Source organism: Bidens hawaiensis, unplaced genomic scaffold (assembly GCF_021521415.1).
Source record: "Bidens hawaiensis isolate Kalapana, Puna unplaced genomic scaffold, B.hawaiensis_p1.1 tig00010347_1, whole genome shotgun sequence".
NCBI classification, from domain to species: Eukaryota; Viridiplantae; Streptophyta; class Magnoliopsida; order Asterales; family Asteraceae; genus Bidens; species Bidens hawaiensis.
Window position 1 is genome coordinate 389,134 of NW_027491785.1, and position 16,359 is coordinate 405,492.

Here is a 16,359-nt window from a genome sequence, read left to right on the forward strand (position 1 = left end):
ACGAAAATTCTTTAACATGGTAATGATGTGACAATCGTCAATTTCAGGTTAACTCCGTTAACTCAACTCCGTCAATTTAAACTTAAGATCACTGAATCTATAACACACACTTCATTACATTTAAACTAGGGTTTAAATGACGCTTAACACTTACTACATGTGTAGTCTTTCGGGAATTGCACCGAAACGCAAACAAGTTGACGCAAACGATTGATGAATAAACGAAAAACGTCAAAACAATAATTATGTGTTAGACTTATGTGTTATGTGATAACATAGTATAAAACGTTAACTCAAGACATAAACTAGTTGGTTAAGTTAGAAAAACAACAATTGAAAGTGGAGGGACTTGAGTGTAACTTGTATGTCTATAAATATATCATTAACTTAACCCTAACTATTATTATTATTATTAACCCTAACCCCGATCGGAACCCCACCCCCCCCCCCTCTCCTTGGCTGCCGTCCACTCTACATACACATTCAACCCTCAAATCAAGTGTTTGATTGAAGAACTAGGTGCTAGGAAGGTATAATTGATCATCCTTTACATTCTTGTTGATTGATTTTGATGTTTAATGGGTTAATTGAAAACCCTAGATGAGCCGATTTCATGTATGTATGAAGTTAACATGATTGTTGTTGATTGATGATGATTTGATAACTAGATTGAATCTTGTTGCATGTAAATTGTTGTGTCTTTGATTTGAGTTCAAACACAAACCCTAATCAAGTATTTAATATGTAATTGATGTGCATGGATGGTGTTTATGGAGTCTAGAGGGTCATATGAATGCATGATAGTTCATAGGTTGTTATTATGTTGAGTTTGGATGCAAACAGTTTCTGGACAGAATGTGTATTTGATGTTTAAGTGACTGTAACGAAGTGTAAACATGAAAATTGGTTGAGATTGTTGGTACTACAGTAAACTAGGCTGAGTCTGGTTTCTAAAGAATATAAACTTGTAATTTTTGGACAAGTAGAAGTTAACTTTTATGATTTTACAAAAATGTTGTGCAAAGCTGAGCTGTTAGACCTGCTGTTAGGTTATGTTGTAAATGTTATATCTCATGAACTACGAGACCAATTGGGTTGGTTCCACTTCTGGAAGTTGACTCATTGAGTTATAAACCTAACCCAAGTGGTCTTGCATTTATTGGATTTTTCGTTTAACGGGAATTGCAAATAACATTCTGTTGCGCATGAATTTGACTGTTATGAGTTTGCTGTAATGATTTGATGATTGTGAGAAAACTATGAGGAATAAAAATGTAATAAAATATGTTCTGGAAACCTAAGACGTATGTGCTTCTGTGATGAATTTTGGTAAATTAATTGAGATGCTATGATCGGTGAAATAGTACAATCTTTCTAGTAGGATTTCTGTCTCGGTGAAACTAGCTGCTGAGTTTTGTGAAAATGCATGAAATATGATACTTGCTAATTTATTATCGTGTTTTGACCAAATTGCCCTTGAGGGGAATGATTGCAAGATAATTGTCGTGTTTTGACTAAAATGCCCTTGCGGGGAATAACTGCTAATTGATTGTCATAACTTGACCAAAATGCCCTTATGGGGAATAATGGCTAGTTAATTGTTATTTGTTGACCAAAATGCCCTTACGGGGAATAATTGCTAGTAACGTACGTTATGAATACATGACACGTATATGATTGCTTACAAATGTGATGTGTCACAAAAACACTTGTTAAAGTCACACACGATTCACAAACGAAACACGAAACATGTTATGTGCATAGGTATTATGTGCCGGGTCTAGAGACTCGATAATATTCCGACACTTAGAAAAATCTCTTTGTTGTTTTAGAACGTTAGAGAGAGTTTTTCGGTGACGCGCATCTTGGTGATTTATTTTGGGAAATTCTTCGCAAACAGTGAGTTTCACTTTCCCCTCTTTAAACTGTTTTCAAACGTTTTTCACTTGGGGGAGATAACATACTCCACAACGCATTTGAGATTTTGTTATAAATTATATATCACTTGTAAAGGCTAAGTGGCAAACGAAATATTTGAAGTCCTACACATCGAACCGGTTAATATTTAGAATAGCGAGTCACTATTGAGTAGTACTACTGGGTTTGACAAACCCCACCCAACGCTAAACTCGACTGGAGGTCGAGCGGGTGTAATTTTGGCTAACACGTACCATGGTCTGGAGGACCTGGTGACAAGGCACTTACTAAACGAGTCAGCTTCGGTGTCGAACACTTAGTAATACTTGTTGTATAGACTAGCTACCTATCGATATATAATTTGACATAACACTATCTGGTAACGCAAAACGCCGTAACGTTGTTACGCAAAACGCAAAACGCTGTAACGCTGTAACGCTGAACGCAAACGCTAAACGATTTATTTCTATATAACTTGTGAACTCACCAACCTTGTGTTGACACTTTTAGTATGTTATTCTCAGGTAGCCGAGGCGGGCGCGCGGTTTAGGAACATGCATTGCTTGATAAACTTTTAACTATGCAAACTTACTTTTAACTGTTATCATTGGTTTTAAATCGTCCTGCGTGACGCAACTTTTGATTAAAGGTTTTTACGCTTCCGCATTTAATTACTCGTAAACGTTTTCATGGTTTTTGAAACTTTATTTTATGGTTTGATTATAATTGATGATTCCGATCCTGTTAGTTCACACCCTCTGACGGTAAAACTCCGTTAGTGGATTTTGAGGGTGTGACAATATAACATATTTTTTTTCATAAAAAAATATATATTTTTTTATAAAAAAAAAATCCGGGCCTATCGGGATCTCGGGCTGGGGTCCGTCGACCACCCGGCCCTCCCTTATAGCCGGGCCTGACCTTCATTAGCTATGGTGTCGCCACCTCCACCATCACTAATTACGTCACCACCTTCACAACCACGGTCCCGTGGAGACGAATATAATTAAAATTTATAAGTAATCCACCAAGCACTTTAGTCTTTAATTTAGAGATCGGAACCCAAATAATTATATCCTAGAAAGGCAAATAAAACCCAAAAGTTCAATATCCTTAACATTATTGTGTCTCTCTCTCTCAACAGTCAACACTAGGAAGGTCCGAATGTGCATTCTTCTTAAATTATTAAACTGTATCGTGTAAGATCATTTAACAGATATACCATATACTATTAATAAGTAAATTTTTAAAATATTTTGAATGATTAAATTAATATATTCTAATTACTAGGTTAGTGACCCGTGTAATACACGGGCCAAAGATTTAAGGCTTTTAATTCAGTTTTCCAAGCATCCTTTAACCGCAATGCAAGTTTTAGACAAAAGTCAAAAAAAAAAAAAAGTAAAATACACATTATATTTGAATGCTTACATTTTCCGTTTACGTATTAATATTACATTTACAGTTACGATCTTTATTAACAATTCTATTGCATGTGTACCATTAGGGATTTTAACAGAATGTGGGATTCGAACTTTAATTGTGACATCAAGCTAGCTTAGATTAGTGATTTTAGAATTCTCAAGTAACCTGTAAGTTGTGTGTAAAGGTGATTTATCAGTAATGGATTAAATCATGCAAACAACAAATATGAAATAATTAAAACATTCGTGGAACCCATGGTTGAAGTAACACTGGTAACCGGAGTAGCCATATGCAAACCAGATAACCAGTGGCGAAGTTTGGAAATACATGTCGAGGAGCCGGACTCAATATTTATTTTAAAAAATCATAAACCAGAGGGGGGCGGCCTCAAAATTTCGGTAAAAAACAGATAAATTTACACTATTTGTAAAAATTTTCGAGCGAAAAAGAATAAATTTACACTACCGAGCAAAAAGACAGAGGGGTCGGAGCCACCCCTGGCCCCAACTAAGCTACGCCCCTGAAGATAACTGATATAGTGGAGTATGCTTGCGAGTTGGTGAAATGATTAGTATTATATTTACAAATGGATTCTTTTGTAACCGCGAATCAAATAGAAAAAACCAAATTTTAGTTTAATCTTGATCATATGTTATTATAGAGTATTTAACATAATATGAAGCATAATACATCTGATAACAAAAATTTGAAATTGTAATTTTGAGAATTTTAAATAAGTGAGATTAACTTCAAATCAATTATCCTCATCCTCACAAACTGTTGCATTGTAGTGGGCTGCATCTACTCAACTTAGATTAAAAATCGTAGAAATTGACCCTTCAAAAATACCCAGAGTGCCCTAAACACACAAAACGCAACCTGCATATTAACACCTGACAGAATCGAGACTGCTAATGTATCTCAAGTTAACTGGACGAAATGATGAAACAACTGCTATGATATAAATAACAGACTTTGGAAATTGCTTATTGTAACTTTTCCAATCAAGAAACTTGGGCTTGCAATCAACGATCCTTGAAGAATCAAACCTCAGTGTGTTGATTCGCAGAACATGGCGAGGACGAAATGACGAATTGCTTGTAGTACTGCAATAATAGCCCTTATTCGCCAAACACGATTTGATCATAAATTGATGCAATAGTTTGCAATTTTTTCTAGCAACAAACAAACCATGATATGTATATTTATATATCTTGAGACAAACCAGAATGGAAGAAAATGGCCTGGTGACCAGGTTAAATTTGATCGTTCGTGACACTTAAGATTGTTCCCGTTTACGGGTTATAAAAAACATAAAAGTGATCCCTACAGGTTAAATTTGAGCCAATAATTGTAAAACTTGATTTTTGACCCGTTAACGAAAGAAAAAAAAATTGACCCGGTAACTAAGTTAAATTTGACTGTTCATGAAACTTAAAATTGTTCCCGTTTACAAGCTAGATTGACGCGACAATAATAAAACTAAATTTGTGACTCGTTAGTGAGACAAATAATTGACCCGTCTGCGGGTTAAATTTGACCCGTTTAATAAAGTTAAAATTGTATATATTTTTAATTGAAACTTATTACAAATATAAAAATATATGATCATCAAAGAATGCCTAACCAAAATGTGATGAATGCTGCCTAGATTTTTTAAATGTAGGTTAGCTACAATGAACTAATGATGGCAGAATAACAATACTCACCGAATGAGCATGACATTTATCAGGAACCCACTGTGGTTGGTTTAAGGAACATGAAACTTTGACAAAAGAAATTTAAATGAGGATAGAATGTATACATTCCATCCTTCATTATTTATATGTTTTTGAGAAGAATGTTGAAGTCAAAATGTCATTACAGATCAAATAATAAATTAACACAATAAAATAATCACGAACATTTAATAAATTAATAGCTATAACAAATTAACGGAGTGAAAACAGTTAATACAGATCATCTAATTAATTAACATAATAAAATAATCAAGAACTACTCAAAAACAATTACCAAATTAACATATTTTAAAAAGCAATTAAGAAATCGAAGTATCAAGCAAACCTGAAATAGAAGTCACAGTTATCGAAGACACCAGAAATCAAAGTGTCAACACAAATTTTGAAAGATTTGGGTTTTACATACACCTACAAGTATAAGTGAACCAAAAACTAAATACAGGTTCGTATACCGGCATGGGTTTCAAAAGATTGGTAAAAAAACATACGATAATTAGTTAATTCTAATGAACAAAGTTGATTACATGTTTGTTTATATACCTGTTGAGTGAAGATAACTCTTTTTACTTTGCATTTATCATTGCCACATTTTGTATCGCCAGGATTAGAAATCCAAATTATACTCTTAAAGGTGCTTATTCTCCACCCAAGCCTAAAAAAACAAATTAGTTTAGTTATAGATAAGCAAGTCAGTTATGACAATTAAGTGATTGAAATATTAAAAGATTGATGCAACCATAACCCTTCAACACGGGCTGAATGCACACATCAAAGAGATCAAGGTAAACATTTTTAATACAAAAAGTATAGAATTAACATTATGAATTTTGATAATATGAAGTACAGTGGAATTAATAAGAATTATTAAGCTATTAAGTATGGGCGGGAAAAAGAAAGGAATGGGTGATTGAGAAGGGGACACGTGGACAATTATTGATTCCTTTATTAGAGAGGGTAGATTTCAAAATATTATCTTAGTGATCAATCTCCACGTTGGTCAATTTTAATTTCATATTTCTAGATTTTTTTAATCACTATTGATCCCTACTTAGTCGATGATTTCGTCAAGAGAAATGGGGCAAGGGATGTTGTCGAAGACCAATTGAAGAATATATTGTACGTTTAATAGATTTCATTCCCTCAAACAATCCATTACATTTCACATATATCATATATGCACATCAAACGCTATCATAGTTTATTGTTTTAATGTTTGAATAATCAAATTTGATATTTGTTTATGTTATGTACCAATTATTATATGTTAAGTTATAGCATATAGATTTTGACTTTACAAGCAGAAAATATATCAGTTGATACAAAGGAATCAAATATCAACATTTAATGGGGACTCGGGAGCACTTTTCAAAATTATTATATTTATTTATGTTGTGTACCAATTATTATATGTTAAGTTATAGCATATAGATTTTGACTTTACAAGCAGAAAATATATCACTTAATACAAAGGAATCAAATATCAACATTTAATGGGGACTCGGGAGCACTTTTCAAAATTTGTGTTTGCGCTTTGATTTCTGGTGTCTTCGATAACTGTGACTTCTATTTCAGATAACTGATATTTGATATTACAATGAAATAGGAAATTCAATTCAGGACGAAAAGTGCTCCCGAGTCCTTATGTGTTCAAATTAAATTGTTTACAGCTTTCTTAGATAATTATTATTTATTATCTATTGTATTGTTAAGCACACACACACAAACTCCGAGGCTATGCCTCAACATTCAAAGAAAACTTTTCAAAAATTAGATTGCTTTTATTTACGGGAAATTCCTTAAGAATTCCCACCTGTTGTTTTCACTCGTAAACTTTAAGGCTAGGTTATGTGGCATGTCCCTATGATAAATGAAAGGGGAAGAGAAATTGTGAGTTTGGTACTGACAAAACGGTTTCAAGAACCAAAGTTAAGACGTTATTCCTTACCTGGGTGATAACCTGACCACAGTACTCAACCCTATGGACCTGAGCGAGACCCATAAATGCCATATGACCGACACCTTAGGTTAATTTTAACCGAATTCACGGTGATTTCGTGGCTAAACTTGGTTTTCCCAATTATTGTGTTCTGTTATTTAAATGGTTAGTTGGGTGAAAAATCCATGGAACACATGGGCACTCCTACTATTCATTTCTTAACTTTATTTCATATTTTTGTTGTAGTAATCAACGTGGTGATTTCACAAGATTATCCGACTACCCATATTTATTTCGATAGTTCGTTATTTAGTTTGGTCGGTTAAAACGCCGTGTAACGCTCATTGGGCCGACAAACTTCATTGCATTGTTAATTCGTTAATTTGTTGAGACGTTCATGGGTTGTCCAACTCAGTTCTTTTTTTTACTCGTTAGTTTTGTTGGGCCATTCAAATTGCCATGGAAAGCTCATGGGAGGCCAACATCCACAATTTACATTTCGTTGGTTTATTTTAAACTTAATAATCTAAATTTTAAACTGACTTAACTCCTCATGTAGTCATCACACATTAATCTTATTGACTACATCATTTAACAACTATTTACGCTATGTACCCCCCATCTTATAATATCTCACATTTAATCTTATGACGCAAATCCCCTTACTTCTTAACGCAAAATTATTATAAGTTATCTTCATAGTTAAACATTTTACTATTCTTATGATTTCCTCAATTTATCCTTCATCTTATAAATCCTCATTTTTGGTCACTATAAAATGTCTCATTCAAGAAACCAATGTTATTCTCGACATCAAGCGTTTGATTCTCACGACCATAGTATGGCTGCCTGTATCGCCAAAGAGATAGTTGCTGCGATCCCTAGGATAGTGACGCAAATTCAAAACTTCAATTCAACCGATTCAACTTTTCCCACTAATTCCTCTACTCGTGACTACAAACCATCTACCTCCGCTCATTATCGCAACAAGAAACGTACAAGGCAACAACCTACTCTCTTGCTCAACCTAATGTTCATAATACCCGTGCTTGGTACCATTGTAAGGACCCAAATCATCTCCGTAATGCGTGCCCTCAACTTACCCAAGCCCATCAAGTTCAATCTACGACTACACCATACTACTTGACCCATGCTCAATAGGCTCAAACCCATCAACCTCATGTCCCTCAAGCTTCTCCCATCAAACAAGGTCAACCTTACTTAACCCAACACTACCAAATCTCACAACCACAAGCTCAAGTTTACCAAACATATTTCCACCAAACAACTCTCTTGCAAACCGTTAAAGCTCCAATTTTCCTAGCAATACCAAATCAATCTACCCCAACTACTTCTACTCTTTCAACCCTCATGGTGCCTCAAGTTACGTCAATTAAGCTACTCAACGACCGTGAAGACTTTTGTTGTTCCCTTTATCTATCTTATTCTGTCTTTTCTTAATTACGTATTGTAACTCCTCTTTATGGCCTTGGATTATTTTCCATTTAAACTATTGAAGCCTACTTCTGTCTTAATTACGTATTGTAAATAAGTCTTTTGATTAAATAGATTGTTTATTGAAGCTTACTTCTATCTTATTTCTTTATCTTCATTAACTTTAACTATTTATAAGCTACCCCTTCTTCAACTTTAAATATTTATATCTTTACGTTTAAAATTCGTCTTAAAATTTCTTTGCTTTACTAAAATTCACTATAACTTTTGGAATTATACATTGGTGACGTTCTAGTGTTCTAAATTAAAACTCCTTAAAACTTTTGTTTTCTTAAAGTCACGTTTTAATCAAACGTTTTCTAAACCCACACAATGGGTCAAGTCATGTGGACCATCCGACGATCTAAATAATTATGGTCCGGAACATAATTATCGAAGTCCTCGCATGGAAATCATGATGTGTAAGATTGTGTGACATAATACGGAATTGAAGATAGTTGGAATAACGGTACAAATGTAAAAATGATAAGGACATGGTGGATACGCCGCTGGTACATCCTATATATAAGTGCCCTTATCGGATTCGTATTCAGAGCGTTATTTTAACTATTCAAAGTTTTGTGCTATGATAAATTTTTAAATTTTATTTTAAAATCTTCCTTTCCTCAAAATTAAATGGTTTGTTATAGTATTCTTTAATTTCGGGACGAAATTCCCTAAAGTATGGGAGACTGTAACAACTCGAGATTTTAACTTATCATTTTAATAACCGTTACCCGGACCTTTTTCCATGTCGGGTTATTTTTGATAAAACATCGTGTTTATCGAGATAGTTAATTATTATAATATTATTGTTTAAATTGTTTTTAAATATATATATATAGACACACACACACAACTTTCAAGATGTTACCATTTCACCCTTAAACTAAACTTTTACCAATTAATGGTTTCAACCTCAATCTCCGGGGATTAAAATGTAAATATTATATATATTATTATATTATATTTCTGATCTAGAAACCTATGACCCGCACCATTTACCCGAGACCCGTTTATTGACCCATTTAACAAACTTGAGCCTCAATTCTCGTCCTATACTTGGAAATTGAATCAAGGACGCGTTAATTTGTCCATAATTGGCACACCGACGCTCTTAATTAGGTATAGTCAATCAATCGTGATTCAAATTCCTTATTATACGAAGTCGTCTTTACCCGTTTCTTATTATACGCGTGAACGTCCATCATAATTCAATTAAACCAACAGTTACCATCCTCTTATTGTCACCTACAATACCCTATTGTTAATTGAAGAATCTGGACCTGCAAGTGATGAATCTAGACTCGCCTTCGCCGTCTTCTTTATCGACCCGATTAACCATCATAACTTCATCGTTTGAGGTAATTAACGTTATGGTTCTGATCGTTGTTTGTTCCTCGCCATAAACCCTAACATTAATTGATTAAATTCTTGCGGGATTAATGGATTGATGAATCTAGGGCTTATGTCTTAAGAAGGTTATCTTGTTAGCTAATTAAAAGGTTTCTAATCTGATCCTTAACCAAATATACACCCAGCGCAGTCGGCTGTTTGCGTGTTGCTAACTCCTTGAACCGGCAATGGCGCGGGTTCGAGTCCCGGCCATGGCAGGTTACTTATTTATTTCTTTTTTATTATTGGTGTTTTAATTTAAAAGGTTTTTAATAACTTAATATACTAATATTATATATTAAATAAACTTTATACAATTAAAACCGACATATAAACCGATCTTTTTCCGAACTTTAGTTTAATGCCACATATATATGTGTACGTACATATTTATATCTATGTGTTTATGTATGTAACAAATTATTAAAAGTTTTGATATATAAAAAAAAGAGTTTTAATCTAATATATATATATATATATATATATATATATATATATATATATATATAGATATTGTAAATTATGTATATTAAAAATATAGTTTAAGTTTTTATAAGAGTTCATTGTAATAATATTATCTATTATTTAAGATATATATATTTAAAAAAATAAATCTTTATTAAATAATAAAAGTGCTATAAATACATTAAACGTATTTTTAGTTTTAAACATTTAAAACTAACATTTTATATAAACTATAAAGTTTTACAAATATTTATTTAAGTATTCTAAGTATTTTATATGATTAAATCATATTATAAAACTTTGATCATAAAACTAATATTTAACTTTTGTAAGGACATACTCAATCATAAGTTTCCCGAATCTCCATCTAATGGTACATTCGTTGTTGAATTTATATTTATTTTTCCGCAATTATTTCATTAATAGGATATCTCGTCAGTATTCCTTGAAGAGTTTGGTCTATCATCCACATTCTTATCATATTCCTTTTCACCTTTTCTCGTCTATTTGAGGTGAGTACCACATTCCCCTATTTTACTTGTTTTCCACGTTTTGGGGACATATGCGTAAATTATATTTCTCATATATACTTATACTCAAAAACTGCAACTTTGTCTTATGTGTTAACAACTTATACCTTACTTGTTTATGTGCTTATTTGCTTTGTATGCTTTCGCATTCGGAGAGGTCCAACATAATCTCAGTCTAGTATGATCATACGCTAGTCGTTAGCCTTTGTGCTACTCGACATCTCAGTTATACTTGCTCATTTCGTTAATTTGTTATTCTCATATGACTTGTTGCAACTACATATTTTTGTCTATACTATATGTACATTTAAACTAGTGTGTTGTTCACTCAACCTCGTGTTGACAAACTATATTATTTTCAACGCATATGCAGGTTATCGTGTGACGTGATTATCAAGATTGTTTGAAGCAACTTAGGATGCATGTTAGAGAAAAGATACAAGAACTTAATTTTGGATGTTAAATGTAATTGTTTATTTATAAATTTGATGTACATGAATATTTGTTTGAAATTATTAAATAGATATTGAAACTTATATTGTGCATGATAGTAACCTTGAGAGCTGTGACAATCAGTTCGCGTCCCGGCATTTCCGCCGTAGGTTGGGGTGTGACATCAACTACACATTGCCATCATCAATATAACACCAATTTAACATCTACGGCTCTCAACTACATCCCTACCATCATCAATTTAACACCAATCTAACATATGTGGCTCTCAACTACATCCCTACCACCATCAGTTTAACCCCTGCAACTATCCCTATCACCATCAATTTAACCCTACCAACATCAATTTTACACCAATTTATCACATATTGACTTATTGCTTATAAGTTAATCCAAACACTTTTCTTGAAAACTCCTTTTTGAAAATTTATATTTGATAGGTCCATTTTACAAGAAGTCCTTTTGGACTTGAATAAGGAATCCCAAATCCATATGGATTGACAAGAGACGATTAGTGAATTTTGAAGTGTTAATTAAAAGTGTATATTATGGTCCATATTTAAAATAATAAACAATAAACATTCGATTCATAATATGTGGAATGAGAACAATCGGCTTGGACTAAATCCTGATAACGTCAGCGGCTAAGGATTAGCCTTTAATACATAAAAATACATATGATTATAAAACTAAAAGTTTTCGGGTTGACCCGAAACCTAGAATTAGGACCCAAGAACCAACCCGAATTACTTTGGTTCAGGTTCGGGTTAGTATTTTCTTGGGTTCGAGTTTCTCGGATCGGGTTAGTTTGGGTTCAGGTACGGGTTTTCTTGGGTCGGGTTTCATGTTACGGGTAAAAGTGTCAGCCCTATTTCAACGATTATAAATAAGAATCACTACATTCACTTTATGCAACTTTAAATCATCTAATATTCTTCTAACTCGGAATAATCACTATTATTTGAACATGGTTTTAATGTTAGTATGTATTTTTCATTTTCTTGGCAATTACATTCATATGAAATAAACAAATCATTTTGTTATATTTAAATTTTTGGTTTTTACGTTGCTTGATTATACAATTTTTAATTGTAAAATATAAAGTCAATTAAAAATTTGTCATACGCAGAATATTAATAACAACATATTTATCATGATCAATCAATTTCAAATTGTAAAGATTCTAAGAATGATTATATTATCAAAGTTCAGGTATATGGTTTTTGGGATAATCATGTTTTTTTTATAAACATGAGCAGATGCCCTCAAATAAAATCATATTAATTGATTAAAAACTATGATATTTTATGTGTATGAATATATTTTTTATCAGTATCATGGATATTTATTATCATTTATCTAGAGTTGGTATTTACTTGGATAACCTTTTTTGTCACACGGACAACTATATATGGCTATATCATGAGTTATAAGCAGGCCTATATGTTAATTAAGAGTTATAAACAGACATGAACTAAAGATAATGATTTTTGATAAACAATGTATACCTGCTAATACAATCACAAATGTAGTGTAAAATGAAGTTTTTATCTATTTATAACATATTTGTGTAATCTTAGTTATGTAATTTCTGTAATTTTAATTTAATTGTAATTGTATTAACAATTCTTGATCAATTTGTTGACTGTATCTCACTTAATGGTCAAAGTTTAAAATTTTTAACAATTACCCGTGTAATAAATAGGCCTCAAACTAGTGTATTATATATGGGTCTCACAAGGCCATCTCATCTTCTTCTTTGTCATATTATCGCTAGTCACCTCCATCACCATCCATCAACCTCTACCACCACCACCAACCTCCACCGGCACTCATCCTCCAACTCCTCCACCACTTACCAAATTAAATTTTAATCCTTCACCATCAATGACCCTAGTGGTTAAGTAGGCTGCATATCGTCCTAGATGTGCTCCATCAGTAGGAGTCGCCAACGGGGTATAGGCTACGACCATACAGCGGTGGCGGGAAACAACCCGCTTTTCCGATCTCAGTGGTGAAGGTATGTAAATCGGTCAGATCAATGACGATAGTGGTGGTTCTTAGTTGGATCTAAGATGAGGTATTTAAATTGTCTCAAATCTGAATGATTACAACTCTCTGAAAAATCTAATGGTATCAGTGGTTGTGGTGTGTTGAGATTCGAGGCAGTGGTGGTAGGATAATTTTTGTAGGTTTATTGGATTTTAATAATCCCTATTGACTGGTATTGGCCGATAATAATCTCAATTTATTTTATCGCCACAGATCATCCCAGATTTAAAAAAGCATGCCATCAAGATTCGTGTCTTCTCCTTTCGGCTAGGCGCTGAATTCTCGGGTCGGATTCAGGGACGTGACCTTTGGTTATGAATGTCTTCAAGTCCAAACAACTTGATTTTTGTTAACTAGAAGTCCAAACACCCTAACTGGATTTTAATAATTCCTCGATGGGCAGGGTCGTCTCAATGTTCGTGAAGGCCTTTGCTTCTTCTATCCCCCCCGGTCGAGGAATCACGATGACATCCTCAACGGCATGCTGGACATCATCATCGTTTAAGTTTAAGTTACGGGCATCGAACCACGGTGTCTCTGAATCAACCGAAGACGAGGTCTTAGACATATTATATGGCCTCTGACTTCAGGAGGCGGCGGCGGTTACGAGGCTCCACTTAGTGTGAAACTTCAGACGATTCCAACAGCTCATGTAGTTGAAGCTCCCCGACTTGCTTTGATACTCTATCAACGACTTAATAATGATCTCCGCATCAACGCCACAACTACGTACCCCACACCTCTTTATTTCAACCGTAAAACTAATGAAAAGGTTAAAAACTCGAGTTTATGTCGGTCCATTTTGACATTATTGAATCTTTTCTCCGGCGCGAGTCTCCTCCAATTTCTTTGAAGATCTTCAAAAAAAAATCAAAAAATGTTGAATGCTTGATAGTTGGCTAAAAGAATAGTTCAAAAAATATTACTACAAACTTTAATATTACTTTTTGTTAATAAAACAATAAGAATATTTTTAAACACTTACATTCGGGATCTTCCAATACCACTAGTCCTGCCCGTGAAAGGTGTTCATTTCATACTCGTCCGATGTACATGCTATGGTTTCCCTTTTAGCCTGAGGTTCGCCAGAGGGTTTCTTTGTGTGTTTTCTCTCACGTGTGCCTCCGCCTTTTTCATGTTGGCTCGACCTGGCACGAGTCTTCGGATTGGGTTGTGTCTCGGGCACCGTCTCTTCTTCCTCTTGTTCTGAACCGTACATCGTGCTAGGATTCTGGAAACCGGCCATCATGTTCGGGAGTGGAAAATTGGAGCAAGCGGTTGCATGTATGCCCTCATGCTCGGGTCGTAATTAACACCGACTGGGTACGGATATTGAGGGGCCGGTTGGGTGGTGTTCGGTTGTGAATTATTTGGGTCGGGATTGTTTGAGTCGGGTTGTCAGGAGTATTGACCGAAACCGAGCATATGATTGTTTATCGGATTCATATTTGTCGGAAGAAAGTGGATGAGAAGGTAAAAGGTGGTGAAGTTTGTGGGTTATATATTAGTTAAAATGTTTTTTTTTAATATTACCGTTAAACCAGCCATCAAATTCTTAAAAACTTGTGCGATATGAACATCATGTAGAACTAGGAAAAACCATTCACCTAAAACGCTAGGGTGTGCCCCGGTGTTTTGGGCCGCAAAACGCGGCCATTAAGTACGGTCTTAGTTTGATTTATCACAAACGAAACACAGTGGATTGAGGTCTCTTATATGGTCTTTCTGGATTGATTAATGCACCTCATCCTGTATAATTATTGCAAATAGTTATAAGTGGATTGAGGTCTCTTATATGGTCTTTCTGGATTGATTAATGCACCTCATCCTGTATAATTATTGCAAGTAGTTATCCACTTTCGTGTGTCATAATTTTGTGAGTTCACATACTTTTATCTTGCTTCTTTTGTTTCATCTTTCACCAACTCATATATATAAATTTACAACTTGCAAACTTAAAGGAAACTCATTTCTAATGTTATTTTATCTCAAAATATCGTTTTAAGTTATTAAATTCATTTTAGTTATTTAATATTTTCTTTATTTAACTAGTATAATATATGAGTTTCTAACCTATTAAAGTTATATATAACAAAACCCCTTTACCAAAACATGATTATTCATCGATCACTCCATGATGAAGTATGTGATAGATAAATAACCTACAAGAAAGAAAGTCAAAATTGATCATAATTATATAAGGTATTTGATGATGGGTCGGTCTATTTAATCATAATTTAAACAATCGTACGAATATATATTTAAAACCAACAAAGTTGCTTGTGATGATAGATGTCTCCATATTTTAAAGTGTTTCTAGAGGTGCATTTAATATATTTGTATCACAGTTTCAAAACGTGCTTAACTGTTACCAATAATGCACTCATTTTTTATTATTTATTTTTAATAACACAGAATATATATTTTTTACAAAAACTAACCAGTGCTTGGAAAATACAAAAAATTACAAGAAATAAGAAATATATCGACAAGAGCTAAAAAAAACATCATTCAAAGACCAACACACTCTATAATAGTTTAATTTGAGATCAAATATTATCACTACAAAACTTGTGTTACCTCTGAAATTTACTAACATAACACAAGAACAATATGTCCTGGCCGGTTTAGTGAAGGTGTATTAATCAAGGGTCAACCCAAATTAGGTTTTACCTATATATAAACCTCATTTTGTCCTTGTAATTGTATCTCTTTGTATCACTCAATAATAAACCCTAGTTATCGTCGGTGGATGTATTTGCTTTAGTACATATTTGTGTTTGTGTTTAATTCGTATGAGCACTTTAGTCCCTAACAATATCAGTAACAAATTGCAACGGATGTAGCTTGCATTGAGGGAATAGTAATTCACCAAGGGATCATCGACATAGGCCTACTGCCTACCAACAAATTGCGAGCAGGTAGTTCTTCTGTTTTGACCTTAGATGGCTAG